This window comes from Sorex fumeus, unplaced genomic scaffold, assembly GCF_029834395.1.
Source record: "Sorex fumeus unplaced genomic scaffold, SorFum_2.1 ptg000063l, whole genome shotgun sequence".
NCBI classification, from domain to species: Eukaryota; Metazoa; Chordata; class Mammalia; order Eulipotyphla; family Soricidae; genus Sorex; species Sorex fumeus.
This window is the reverse complement of record NW_026606120.1, coordinates 363,218-378,851: the sequence shown is the minus strand read 5'-3', so window position 1 is coordinate 378,851 and position 15,634 is coordinate 363,218. Positions and strand designations below refer to the sequence as shown.

The 15,634-nt window shown below is 41.8% G+C and overlaps 1 protein-coding gene across 3 annotated transcripts in view; it reads right to left on the bottom strand.

Moving 5' to 3' along the window:
* LOC130035299 (rano class II histocompatibility antigen, A beta chain-like) overlaps nucleotides 1–15,634 on the bottom strand; it is a 375,487-nt gene that overhangs the window by 166,964 nt on the left and 192,889 nt on the right. The gene's annotated exons all lie outside the window — the stretch shown is intronic.

Sequence of the window (15,634 nt, the reverse complement as noted above, 5' to 3'; positions counted from 1 at the left end):
TGGGTAGAGAAGAGCTCTTCCTCTTCTATGTTATTTGTTTCTCTTGCCTGACACAGTCTAAATACGGGCACACATTCATATACGATGAATACTCCTGCTTAGGTCTACTGCAATGTATCTGCAGCTTATTCAGATATGTGGCATAGTTTGGCAGCATTTTGGGTTGAAAAATCTAAAATTTTATTTCATCAGGCTCAATGATTTTGATATCTTCAAACACTCTCTGAAGCTAATAAAATGTTATAGCTTCATCAGTAACAAAATTAATGTTCTGTACTGAGACCTCTGATAAACAAGATTGAATCTAATATTTGTAGGCCATACCTGGCCACACCAAACAGTGCTTAGGGCTGGCTCCTGTTTCTGAGTTCAAGGATCCCTCCTAGGAGTACTCAGTATACTATCAGGGATATCTGAGTTCAAATCCAGATCAATAGCTTGCAAGGCAAGTGCCATACCTGCTGTACTGTATCTCTGCCCTAAAGATATTTTCATTTTTAATCCAGCTTGAATCCTTCTACCTCCATGATTATGAAGTATGATTTTTAATACTTCTATGGAGGAAAGAGCCCTTAAGAACCACAGAGACAAGCAACCAAAAGCCATAATGCTCTCTCATCACTGCTGACTTTGATATTTATAGCTTCTGCTACCTCCATGCCTGTCATCTTCCCCAGAAACTTTGTGATCCTCAAGAATAGCAATTTACATTGAATGTACCATTTTTGGTGTTCGGTAAACTGTTTTATGTATTCAAATATAAAAAAGACATGCTATCCGTCTCCTAGTTTTTGCTCAGCTTACTGGAGGAAAGAGTATGGTGCAGGAACCACCAGGACATTGTCAATACTGAACATTAGTAGTTGAGACTAACAGTAAAATGACAAATCTGTCCCAGTTAATTGAGTTATGTGACATTTCTGACTAGTTGGGAGCTCAGAACAAGTATAAGATGAAAAGAATTTTTGCATGTATCCATATTTTTAAAATTGTGTCAAGAAAATAAATTGTGAGTATAATAAAGATTTGTTGAGGACCTTTCAAGTTCCTGGCTAAGGAAATCATAGTGGGTAAGGAAGAGAGTGAGTCTGGTAATAAACTAGACAAAGTAGGAAATCAGGACATTGGCATGCAGGGCTGTTGGTGGAGGGCACATTGTGGTCAGAAATATGATTAATGAAAGGTTCACTAAAAAGTTGGTAACTAAGAAAAACTTCAAGAATGTATTAGCGATGTCAAGGAACCTAAAATATAATTTTATTACAAGAGTAAATAACAAAATCACTTCATATACTTTTTATTTTTTATTATTTTTGTTTTTTATATAATGTAGGATCACTGCTATCTATTCAGGCATAGATTAAGCTGATTGAATTGGGCATAAACTCCCCATTACTTTTTAAAAAATTTTAATTTTATAAGTTGGTTCACAATGTTTGATTACATTCAATATTCAAACACCAATCCACCAATATTACACCTTCCCACCACCAAATTCAGGATGTTTCCATCCCAAACCCCAATCCCTGTCACAAAAAACAACCAAAATAATGTATTTCATACTGTCTGTTATGAAGAAGTGCTGAACATGCTAAAAAAAAAATAAAGTATTCATATAGGAAGCAGTGTGAAGATTGGTCTATTTTGGCAGGAGCCATTAAGACATTCTGTTGGATATCACTAACATGTTGGTGAATTTTGGGTGATGTCAGCTTTGTATATATATATATATTTATATATATATGAAAATATATATATATCTCTGAAAATATATATATATTTATATATATATATATATATATAGCAATGTCCTCCCATTGTTCATCGAGCAGGCACCAGTAACATCTCCATTGTGAGACTTGTTGTTACTGTTTTTGGAATATTGAATACACCATGGGGTGCTTGCCAGGCTCTGCTGTGAGTGCAGGATACTATCGGTAGCTTGCCGGGCTCTCCAAGAGGGACGGAGGAATCGATCCCTGGTCGGCCACGTGCAAGGCCAATGCCCTACTCACTGTGCTATTGCTCCAGTCAGAGATAGGGAAGTACTCAGTGCAAAGTTTAAAAGGCTACTAAATAGAGCTAGTAAGCAAGACAAATGTAGTTGCATGTATGCTTCTAAAAAATCAGAATATAAAAATATTTTGAAATGGAGGTCGGGGGACAGATCGTTTGATAGCTTAGTGTACCTTCATCACAAGTAAAAATAAGGTTGTAGTTAAGTAGTCAGTGCTGCAACATATGATCCTACAATTGTGTGTGTGTATATATATGGTTTTTTTTCTCTATGATTTGTTGCCTACTATTTGAACTCCATCAAATGTGGTGTGGTAAGTATGGAGAATGGGTAGGGAGGGTTTTATGATGTGTTGCATGGCTGTTTTAGCATCTGTGCGGTACAGGAACATATTTACTCATATGTTTGTCTCTGCCTGAGCATGTGGGGAGTGGCCTTGAGAGTGGTGGCAATTGGGTTGTGGAGGGTTTTGGCTGCCAGAGCTGGATTCCTTGGGGATGAGTGGGACTCTCCTTCCATCCCCCCGTGTGAAGCTGCCTGGTGTGGAGTCCAGTGGCATGGTTATGGAGGCCTCATGTATGTTCCCTTTCAGGAGAAGCAGCTGTGCGATCTGGACCTTGGCTGATAAAGAGATTATCTGGCGATGGCAGGAGTTGACGTATGGGCGTGACCCCTGGGTTGCTGGAGATTGCGGAAAGCAGGCAGAAGATCTCCACTCTTGGTCCCGTTGAGCCCAGAGTCCGAGGTCACAAAGTTCTGCATTACCTGTGTTCCATAGGACTTCAGTCATGCGTGAGCTCGACCCAAGTGTGTGTGGGGTGGCCTTAAGCATGGTGGCGGTTGGGTAGTGTGAGTTTTTTGGTGCCGGAACTGGGTCCCTTGGGGCAGGAAGGGATCTCAACCAACCCCTCTGGGATGCACCCTATGAAACAGCCTGACACAGAGTCCGGTGGAATGGTTATGGGGACCTCATGTTATGCTCCCTTTCAGGAGAAGCAGCTATGTGATCTGGACGATGGCCGATGTCCACATTACTTTTTTTTTCTATTCTGATTGTTAATTTTATTTTATTTTTATTATTATTTTACCCCTTTTTTGATTCACCATGAGATACAATTATAATGCCTTCATATCTGAGCTTCAGTCATAAAATCATGAAACACCCATCCCTTCACCAGCGCACATTTTCTACCATCAAAATCCCCAGAATTACTACCTCCCAACACCCGTTCCAACCCTTCCCCTGCCTATGTTGAGCTTATATAGCTGACCTGGAGCTGGTTTGTGGGTGTGTCTCCACATACCTGACATTTGGCCGTTTAATTTCTTGGTAAACTTGGCCCCAAGTTGTTGGGGTCTGGCCGAAGGCATAGCAGCAATTTTGAGGTATCCGGAAGTCTAAAGGCACCATCTGGCTGCTGATGCACTCACCCCACAGGTACAGGCTGACCTGCTGGCAGCACCATACCCCTACCCTCCATTTACTTTTGAGGGAAGCAGAAGGAGACACCTTCAAAGATAGACCTTTACTCTGCTAAAGAGCCAAGTTCCACAGCACTCAAGGACCACATTCTCGCTCTCTGTGTCTCTCTGTTTCTCTGTTTCTCTGTATCTCTGTCTCTGTCTCTCTCTGTCTCTTTCTGTCTTTCTCTGTCTCTTTCTGTCTCTCTCTCTCTCTCTCTCTCTCTGCTCTCTCTCCATTGTTGCTTATGTATCTTTTGTTATTGTCACAGTCCTTATGATGCTCTGTATAGTAGATAAAGGAAATTTAAATTAATAAGGTCCTGTGTTCTTTTTTTAAAAGAAGTTTTATTGGATCACCTTGAGATACAGTAACAAACTTGCATGATTACTTTAGCTGATGGTATTTGGATACACATTGCATGGGGTTTTGTCCCTGGTCTGGAGCCTCTCTTCCCAGGGGCTCCTACTGCCCCTCCTACCAGGAAGCCATCCTTGCAGCTGCCCTGGAATTCTCCATCCTGGCTTCTAATATTGGTATTTTGTGTCAAAGGCATTCATGCCTTTGGGTTAGTTTAGGTTTCCAGAATATTTTTATGAATCTACATGACCAGGAACCTCCTACCTTCCTACCTGCAACAAAATAATTGATGCATCTGTTTTCCTGTTTTAGTGAAGTATCTTTTCCTAAAGCTAGAGAAGCTAAAATTCACTTAGACTAAGAAAGTAAGCTATGTTAGTTGGTGGAATATTGAAAAAGAGGAAGTAAAATTATCTCTTTTTGCAATGACACAATGAAATACATGGAAGACCCTAAAGTGTCCACACAATCCTTCTAGAAACAATAAACAAATAAAGTGGCTGGCTGAAAAATCATTACACAAAAATCAGTTGTTTTCCTATATGCAAACAATGAATCAAAGGAGAAAACGAGAGTCTATCCCATTTAAAATAGTGTACAAAACCAGCGAGTAGCTGGGAGTCAACTAGCAAAATATACTAGAAGACCAATATGCATGGCCAGGAAAACAGAGGTTAGCAGGACTGGTCAATTTTTGCAACTTACCACAAATGTGTAGGGGGCTGACAGTAGGTAAGATAGAGAATAGACCACTATGGCAATAATAGCTGGCAATGATCACTCTGGACAGATTTTTTTTTTAATTGAATCACTGTGAGATACAATTGCAAAGCATTCATGTTTGAGTTTCTGTCATACAATGATAGAACTGCTATCCCTCCACAAGTGCACATTTTCACCACCAATGTACCCCATATCCTCCCCATCCCACCCCTCCATGACAGACAATTTCCCCCCATACTCTCTCTCTACTTTGGGGCATTATGGTCTGCAAATCAGATAGGGAGAGGCTATCACATTTCTTATCACTAGTTTCTTATCCTTCATCTACTTTCAGCATACAACTCCCATCCCAAAAGATACCTCCAACCATTATTCACTTAGTGATCCCTTCTCTATTCTAGCTACCTTCTCCCCCAGCTCATGAGGCAGGCTATGAACCATGGAGCAATATTCCTGGCCCTGTCTCTATGATCCTTGGGTGTCAGTCTCATTTTATTTTATAATTCACAAATGAGTACAGTCACTCTATGTCTTTCCTTTTCTTTCTGACTCATTTCACTTAGCATGGTACTCTCCATGACCATCCAATTATAAGCAAATTTTATGATTTCATCTCTCCTAGCAGCTGCATAATATTCCATTGTGTAAATGTACTGAAATTTCTTTCACCAATCATCTGTTCTGGGGCAGTTGGGTTGTTTCCAGTTTGGTTCTGGCTATTGTTTACAGTGCTGCAATGAACATACAGATGCAAATGTCATTTCGACTGTGTTTTTTTGCATTCTGGGGATCTATATCCAGAAGTGGTATTGCAGGGTCATATGGAAGTTCAATATCTAGATTTTGGAGGAATGCCCATATTGTTTTACAAAAAGGCTGTATACCATCAGCGTTCCCACCAACAATGAAAGAGTCCCTTTCTCCCCACATTCATGCCAATCTTGTTGTTCTTGTCCTTTTAGATGTGTGCAAGTTTTTGTGGTATGAGATGATATCTCATTTTTGTTTTGATTTTCATCTCTTTAATGATTAGCAATGTAGAACATTTTTTCATGTGCATTACCATTTTTATTTCTTTTTAGAGGAAACTTCTATTTATTTTTTCGGGAGTTTTTTTTCTTGTATAATTCTACTAGTTTCTTATATATACTGGATATTAACCCCTTATCAGATGGGTATTGTGTAAATAACTTTTCTCATTCAGTGGGCTCTCTCTGTATTTTGGTCAATGTTTCTTTTGAGATGCAGAAGCTTCTGAGTTTAATGGAGTCCCATTTGTTTGTTTCTTTCATTTGCTTGGTCAGTGGTGTTTCATCCTTCAAGATGCTTTTAACTTCAATGTTGTGGAGGGTTCTGCCTTCATTTTCCTCCATGTACCTTATGGATTCAGGCCTGATATTGAGGTCTTTAATTCACTTGGATCTGACTTTTGCGCGTGGCATTAGACAGAGGTCAGAATTCATTTTTTTGCAGGTAGCTATCCAGTTTTCCCAGTACCACTTTTTGAAGAGGCTTTCCTGGTTCCACTTCACACTTCCTGCTCCTTTGTCAAAGATTAAATGGTCATATCTTTGGAGGTCTGTGACAGAATACTGAACTCTGTTCCGTTGGTTTGCGGGCTAGACAAGATCTGAGGGTTAAGAACAGGTAAAGGGATGTGTATTTACTAAAAAGCAGCAACGTTCTATCTCTCTAGCTGCCCATGTTTGGTGGTCTGCGCTTGCCCCCTCCTGGGGAAGTCAATGCCGATGGGCAGACAAAGGAAGGTCCAAGGGCCAGGCTGGTCGGTATTCCAATCTCCTCCCCTTTCTCCTCTGACTCCCTTTCTGCTTCTCTCTCTGTATCCCCCTCATTCTCCTTCCAGCTTCCCCAGCCCACTCTTACAGCCTAGTTTATATAGAAATCATGTAGGGTGGGTATACAAAGGTGGGGTTGAACATTAACAAGTCAACAAAGAGAGATAAGACAACTCCTTCAGGAGATTAACTCAAGGACAAAAATCTCATATAAGGAGATTACTCCAGATTGGGGCTGGAGCGATAGCACAGCGGTAGGGCGTTTGCCTTGCACGCAGCCAACATGGCTGACCCGAGTTCGATTCCTCCGCCCCTCTCGGAGAGCCCGGCAAGCTACCGAGAGTATTTCGCCCAGCCTGGCAATCTCCCACTGACGTATTCGATATGCCAAACACAGTAACAACAAAGTCTCCAATGGAGACGTTACTGGGCCCGCTTGAGCAAATCGATGATCTATGGGAGGGCCTTTTAGCTGGAGCGATAGCACAGCGGTAAGGTATTTGCCTTACAAGCAGCCAACATGGCCAACCCGAGTTCGATTCCTCCGCCCCTCTCGGAGAGCCCGGAAAGCTACCCAGAGTATCTCGCCTACACGGCAGAGCCTGGCAAGCTACCCGTGACGTATTCGATATGCCAAACACAGTAACAACAAGTCTCACGATGGAGACGTTACTGGGCCTGCCTGAGCAAGTCAATGAACAACAGGAGGACCGTGACCGTGACTAGGATAGTTGCTCACTAAAGGGCAGAATTCCATTCAGCCTATGTTGCTTTCTTCTTTCCTCATCTAGTAATCCATTTTAGTAGTTGTAGTAAATTTACCTCTAATATTTCTAGCAATGTCATTTTGTATGAGCACAGTAAGAGATATATCAAGCTTAAAGTTTGGTTCTTCCTGAGGACATCTCACTTTATATTCCAGACCACTTTATATTCCAGGGTAGTCTGGAATATAAAGTAACCTTCAGACTATATTTACTATAAAGTAAATATAAACTAACCTTCAGGCCAGGTTAATTTTCCTAACCCTAGCAGGGCCCTTAATCAGTTACCTCTTTTGAGTGATAAGAGAGTTTGCCCACGACCATGCTCTTGACTTATAGCTGTACTGTGGCACTTTGCCTGACCCATTTCATGCTAGGATAGCTTACAACTTGCCTAGGGTCCATTCAGTCTCTCATCAGGACCCTGCTTTTCGGGTGCTACTCAACTAAGGGCAACTGAGACATAAGTCGAGAAAGCAGATGTCTAGGAGTGAATATTATTCAGAGTCAATAAACTCCCTAGTTAAGGTAAAGGTAAAGGCCCTCCTGTTGATCGTCGATTTGCTCGAGCGGGCCCAGTAACGTCTCCATTGGAGACTTTGTTGTTACTGTGTCTGGCATATCGAGTACTCTTGGTAGCTTGCCGGGCTCTCCGAGAGGGGCAGAGGAATCGAACTCGGGTCGGCCATGTTGGCCGCTTGTAAGGCGAACGCCCTACCCGCTGTGCTATCACTCCAGCCCCTAGTTACAGAAGCATAATTTTAACTGTCTTACTGTGTCCATACAAAAAGGACATTGCTTTAAAGTAAACTATGCAAAAGATGGGGAAAAGCAATATTTTACTTACAACCTCAGAAGGATCTGACCATACAAGTTAACAGTATCTGATTAGGGGAAAAAGATGATCAACTGGTTGGGGAGGAGAGCACAGAGAAGAGGGTACAGATAAACACAGAGGAATAGGAATGCTTGGGAGCACTGTGATGGGTGTAATCGATAAAATGAAGCTCCCTGTGGCAAGGGAGAAAGGATAAACCAATGTTATCATACAAAGGGATATTCTTGACAACCTTTTAGTATCAATATTGCAACCCACAGTACCAAAAAGTGGAGAGAGAGAGAGAGAGAGAGAGAGAGAGAGAGAGAGAGAGAGAAGAAAAACACCTGCCATAGAGGCAGGCGGGTGGAGGGTTGAGGGGTGATGTATAAGTACCTGGGAACATTCGTGTTGGGAAATGTACACTGGTGGAGCGATAGGTATAGAAATTCTGTATGACTGAAATCCAACAATCATGAACAGCTTTGTAAGGGTCTATCTCACAGTGATTAAATAAAAAGTAAAGAAAAAGAGGTGAGATAATTCTACCATGAAAATATCTGACATTTTAAAAAGAAATTGAATAAAACTTTAAGAAATGTAAAAACACTCCATGCTTGTGGATTGGAAGAATCAATAATGTCAAAATGACCTACCTAAACTGCTCTATAGATTCAATGTAATCAATCCCTATCCAAATTCAGACAATATTCTTCAAAGACGTAGAACTCTTAAGTATAAATTTTGTATGGAATCATAAAAGTTTCAGGATAGCCAGTGTCATACCATAAAATGTAACTAGTAGGCATTACATTATCCAACTTGAAACAGTGCTGAAAAGACATAATAATCAAAACAGAATGGTACTGGAACAATGAAAGACTCTGTGACCAACATGAAATAAAAGAAGGCTGGATCTCTCTCATACCTTACACAGTAGTCAACTTAAAGTGGATCAAATACCTTGATATCATACCTGAATCTCCAGTACATCAAGGAAAGTATAGGCAGAATACTCTAATGCCTAGACCTCAAAGGAGTCTTCAATAATACAATGCCATTGGGAAAGGCTACAGAATGAAAACTAAACCAAATGGAACTACATCAAACTCATAAATTTCTGCATAGCATAAAGAACAATGCTAAAACTAAAAGACAAAGGATTGGAAGGAAATATTTGCAGCCCTCAGCACATCAGATGAAGAACAGATAACCGGGATATCTAAAGTACTCTCAAAGAACAACAACAAAAATGTCTAAATGGAATCCAAATGTGGGGAGGAAATGAACAGACACTTTTCTGAGGAAGAGCAATTCATGGTCAGCAGGACATTGAAAAAACTGCTCATCATCACTTATTATTAAGGAAATCCCAAATCAAGACAATGATTAGATGACATCTTAGACCAGTGATAATGGCATATATCAAAAAATACTCGGAGGAATCTCTATTGGTGGGGATGTGGTGAAAAAGAAACTCTCATCCATTCCTGGTGCCAATGTTGTCTTGTTCAACTCCTATGGAAGAAAGTCTAAAGGGTTCTCAGTAAATTCAGAATTCAGTTTCCATATCACCTAGTAATTCCTCCTTTGTTTTGGATACCTGTCCAAGGAGCAGAAAAATCTTCATTCAAGAGAATATATAAATTTTAATATTCATGTTGAGCAGTCATCCTTACTATATGCTTTTGAAGTCCAACTAACATTTCACTCACGGACTCAAAATTTACTAGCAATTTCTCATTCCCTACTAAATTGTAATACCACTATCAGAGTGAGCCATCTCACTCTATTTTTGACTCAGCATCTCCCTGTACTTTGTACAGACAATTTATCTGTGTTTGTATTGTGCTGTTTTACTTGACAAAATACTTTTTTGTCTTCAGTTCCTATCTAAAATCCTACCCGCCAGAACATTTATTCTTGTGGATTTCTTTTTTAATAAGAATCAGGAAATTTCTTATTTCCTGATTATCTGCATTTATGTATTTGGGAGCAAGGATTGGACTCAGCTTGCTCTGTGCTTGGGGATTATTCCATGCAGTGCTCAAAGAACCATGCAGTGCTGCATATCAGGAATTAAACCAGAACTGGCAGCATTCTAAATAGTCTTATTAATTAGAATTATTTATTCATTACTTCGATGCTCTTGAAATAGCTAAGAGCACAAAGAACCTCCGGCTCTGGGCACATCTCTTTGATTCCACTGTTCTTCCTGTACAGGAATTGAAAGAACTATACTTGGAATATCACGTTTTACTCAAATGAGAGAAAGAATCCGGAGTTCCGACCTCCGACGACAATCAAGAATCAGGGACGCTGTTTCTTTTGCCAAGGCATCAAAAATCAGATGGGCTGGTCACGTAATGAGATGTAGAGATGACCGCTGGACTAGAGCTGTTACTGACTGGATTCCATGGGATGTCAAAAGACCATGTGGCCGCCCACCTACCAGATGGTCAGACTTCTTCATCAAGATCATGAACGATCGGTCTGAGGCTCTACGTGTTCCTAGAACGAACAGATGCCATTGGGCTACACTAGCACGCGACAGGGACAAATGGAGACGTTACTGGTGCCCGTTAGAGCAAATTGACGATTAACGGGAAGTCAAGTGATCAAGTGATTTATTCATTACTAATTAATCTTAGCGGGTAGGGCGTTCGCCTTACAAGCGGCCAACATGGCCGACCCGAGTTCGATTCCTCCGCCCCTCTCGGAGAGCCCGGCAAGCTACCAAGAGTATTCGATATGCCAGACACAGTAACAAAAAAGTCTCCAATGGAGACGTTACTGGGCCCGCTCGAGCAAATCAACGATCACGGGAGGGCCTTTTTCTTATTATATTCACTTAAGTATATACATCTTCTAAGTTTAATCTTAGTTCTATTCCAATTTTAATGTCATTTTTATTATGATTTTTATTTTGTAAACATCATTGATCCATAGATTATTAAACATGTTTCTTGGGGCTGGAGCGTTGGTACAACGGGTAGGGTCCTTGCCTTCCATGCAGTTGACTCAGGTTCAATCCTTAACACCACATATATTCTCCCAAGTCCAGTAGGAGTAATCCCTGAGCACAGAACTAGGCACAAGCCCTGAGCACCACTGGTGTGGCCCCCAATTTTTTTTTAAATTTTTATTAGTGAAATACCATGAGGTACAGTTGTAGACTTACAAGTTTTTGTGCTTGGATTTTAATTATACAATGATCAAATACCCATCCCTCCACCAGTCTCCATTTTCCACCACCATGGGTCCCAGTATCCCTCCCACCCCCCATCTCCCCATCCCACCCTGCCTCTGTGGCAGGACATTCCCTTTTGTTCTCTCTCTCCTTTTGCGTGTTGTGGTTTGCAAAAGAGGCATTGAGTGGCAATCATGTTTGGTCTATAGTCTACTTTCAGCATGCTTCTCCCATCCTGGGAGGATCCTCCCAACAACCTTTATTTGGTGCTCCCTTCTCTTTCTGAACTTCCTTTTCCCCTAGCATGTGTGGCTGGCCTCCAAGCCATGCAGCAAACCTCCTGGTACTAATCTCTGTCCCCCCAATTTTTAATAAATGTTTCTTATTTTCAAAATATATAGCACAACGGTTAGGGCATTTGCCTGCATGCGGCCGACCCGGGTTCAATTGCTCTGTCCCTCTCAGAGACCACGGCAAGCTACCGAGAGTATCCCGCCGGCACAGCAGAGCCTGGCAAGCTCCCCATCGCGTATTCGATATGCCAAAAACAGTAACAACAAGTCTCACAACAGAGACATTACTGGTGCCCACTTGAGCAAATCAATGAACAGCAGGACAACAATCCTACAATTCTATTCATACAGCACTCAATACAATAGATAAGATTTGTTATCAACCTAGATGTCCGAGGACAGTTAAGTGGATTATGAAGATGTGGTGTGTGTGTGTATGTGTGTGTGCCTTGCAAGTGGTCAACCTGCACTCAAACTACAGCAGTCCATATGGTCCCTCTATGCACTGACAGGAGTGATCCTGGAGCACAGAGCAGATGTAAGCCATGAGCGCTGGTGGGTGGGGCTCAAACCACCCCACATACACACACAAAAAGAATTATAAGATTAAATATTATCATAGTCCTTTTGTAGATATAGCAATTGAATAATAGCAGTTTCAAATATCCCATCTATATTCATAGGGATATGATCAGCCTATACCTGCAGGGCGAGTGCATCAGCAGTCTGGTGGTGCCTTTAGACTTCCTGAAACCCCCCCACATTGCTGCTGTGAATTTGCCTGGACCCCAATTACTTGGGGTCAAATTTTCCAATAAATTAAATGGCCAAAATTTGGGTATGTGGGAGCCACACCCACAAACCATCTCTGGCTCAGTTGTACAAGTTCATTTATTCACCTTATTTCAGATGACTATAAATCTCAAAAGGAATTTTAAAAAATCACTGTTAGGGCCATCGGCATGGTGTGCTGAAGGCGACCAGGTGCACACTGCTGGGCATTTGCCAATTGTTTATTTCTCTGGAAAAGATGGAAACAAGGGCCATGATCCAGAGACATACAAACGAATCTCCAAACGGAGCAGCTCACTGCAGAGCTACCTCCGGAAATAAGCCAGGCTGACATCACTGGGGTGCCTCAGGCAGGGGCAGGTGGCATCCCTCCACCTGCCTTATAAAAACCCCAGCGGCCACCAATTTCATAACCCAGTGAGAAGTGCAGGTATATGGGCTCAGTGACAACAAAATCCAGGTCTCAAGGGATTAGGGGATGGGCCAGTCCCTATCAGCCCCTCCCTCCACCCACTCCCCCAGTCCCTCCATTGGACCCTGGAGGTCACGCCCACAAACTGCCTCAGCTGCTACTTACACTCTCAATGGCCATGATCTAGAGACATACAAAAGAATCTCTGAACCAAGCACCTTGCTGCAGAGATGCCTCTAGTCCTTAAGCCAGGCCGACTTCGCCAGTGTGTCTCAGACAGGGACAGGCATCGTCTCTCCACCTGTCCCTAAAATCCCTGGTGGCCGCCAACTTCCAGAACCCAAAGAGAAGTGCAGGATGTGGGTTCAGTGACAACAAACTCCAGGAATAGGGGATGGGCTGGTCCTTCTCATCCTTGATCCCCAGGCAACCCTGGAGGTCACGCCCACACACTGCCTCTAGCTGCTGCTTAAGCTCTGATTGGCCATGATCCAGAAATGCACCAAAGAATCACTGAGCTGAGCACCTTGCTGCAGATTTATCCATAATTATCTATTTTTTTACAATTTATATAGTAAGTTATAATGATCTAAATACAATTAGACTTTAGTTATCTAATATTTTACAATCCCAGGGGGCTGGAATGATAACACAGCGGGTGGGGTGTTAGCCTTGCACACAGCCAACATGGCCAACATGAGTTCGATTCCCAGCATCCCATATGGTCCCTCGAGCACCGCCAGGAGAAATTCCTGAGTGCATGAGTCAGAAGTAACCCCTGAGCATCTCCGGGTGTGACCCAAAAAGCAAAAATAAATAAATAAAAATTTTTAAAAAAATAAAATTTTACAATTCCAGGAGTATGCGACTGCTCTCACGGCTGCTGAACATCTTATGCTCTTCATGATAAGTAATACAAAATAGAGTATGGGGAAGATTGTCTGCCATAGATGCAGGGGGATGGGTGGGATTGGTGGGTACCGTACTGGGGTTCTTGGTGGTGGAAGATGTACACTAGTGGAGAGTTGGGCTATCCATCATTGTGTGACTGGAACTCAAAGAGGAAAGCTTTGTAACTCTATCTCACGGTGATTAAAAAATAATATAAAAATAATAAAATAAAATTGACATTGTGAATAAAAATAAATCAATGTGGAGTTCATGCCCAACTCAGTCATCTTAATCAATGAATGGCTGAATAAATAGCAGTATATATACATATATATATATCTCATTTACATTCACATACTTATTATTTCGTAGGGAGCATGCAATTTCAGATATTATTACTACAGGATTGTGCTTTAAACCACAGTGTTATCACTTGATTAATGACAATGAAAACCCATTTATGGAAACTCAGGTCAGTGGCTTCCTCCCATCATCAGCCTGAAAACTGGCCTCCCACACAAAGGGAATCCTGGACCCCAGCGTATCACCCTGGAAGTGACTCCCTAGACAGGTATTGCTCCCAACATGCTAATCGAACTTTTCAAACTCGTGTGTGGACTGCGGTGCTGACAACAGCAGGCTTCCCCCCATGCCCCAGCCTGAAATCCAGACACACATACTTCTGGAACCACCCCTGAGGGCATCTCTTTAAAATCTCTAACCCCCAAACTGTGCATTCACATGAAGTTACTTCATCTATATCCTGTATCAGAGGTACCAAGAAACCAGGCATCACATTTTTTCACCTCTCTGTAGTCACAGTAACACACATAGATAGCCAAACTCCAGGAGCCTAAACGTATAACAACAAACAGGGGGAAAAAAAAACAACACGAAAGGCAAAGGTGACAATGGTAAAACAATGTAGAAACTCACCAGGCTTAGTGGGTGAAGTCGCTAGCAGAGATGAATCCAACATTAATAAAATAACCTCTCAGATAAGGAATTTGGATGGAAACTGTTAATGATGCATAAGGAGCTTAAAGAAGTGAAGTAACGCTCTGCTTATAAAAGATGAGAAGGTGTGAGAGCAGAAATGAGGAAACTGCAAAACAAAAATGTAAGCAGAAATGAAAGACCTAAAAACCTTGGTAGGCAAAATGAAAAACTCAGTGAAAGACCTCAGCAGATGAGAACAGAATCAATGAGCTTCAAGATGAGGTGCAGAGAATCTACAGACAACAGCAGGTAATGGAAAAGTGCCTCAAAATAAACCCACAGATATAAATAAAATCCATATGAAGCCTAGAGGAATAACATAAAATCATTGGAGTCCCAGAGGGACAGCAGAGGTTCGTTAAAATATAGAATGGAATCCAGGGAGGGAGAGGGAGAGGGGGAGGGAGAGAGGGAGAGACACGGGATTTTGGTGTTCGGTGGTGGTGGGGTGGTGGTGGTGGAAAATGGACACTGGTGAAGGGAAGGGTCGGGACCGGGGGAGAGAGAAAGAGAGAGAGAGAGAGAGAGAGAGAGAGAGAGAGAGACCAGGAATTTTACTGCATGACTTGGAGGCCAACCACACATACTAGGGGAAAAGGGAGCTCAGATAAAGAGGGGAACACCAAATAAAGGTATTGGGAGGATCCTCCCAGGATGGGAGAAGGATGCTGAAAGTAAACTATCAACCAAACATGATTGCCACTCAATGCCTCTTTTGCAAACCACAGCACCCAAAAGGAGAGAGAGAACAAAAGGGAATGCCCTGCCACAGAGGCAGGGTGGGATGGGGGGGATGGGGGGTGGGAGGGATACTGGGATCCGTGGTGGTGGGAAATGGACACCAGTGGAGGGATGGCTATTTGATCATTGTATAATTGAAACCCAAGCACAAAAATGTGTAAGTCTGCAACTGTGCCTCATGATGTCTCACTATTAAAAAATTTTTAATAAAAAAATTAGATAAATGAAAATAAATATTTCAAACTCCTCTGTAACAAATAATTATAGATGTATATTAAATATGTTTGCTATGGATTATTGACTACATTCCAACTTAAAATATAGGTCATGTTTTCAAAAAGTTTAAGATAAATAAACTGTGACTGTCACTGTCAAAA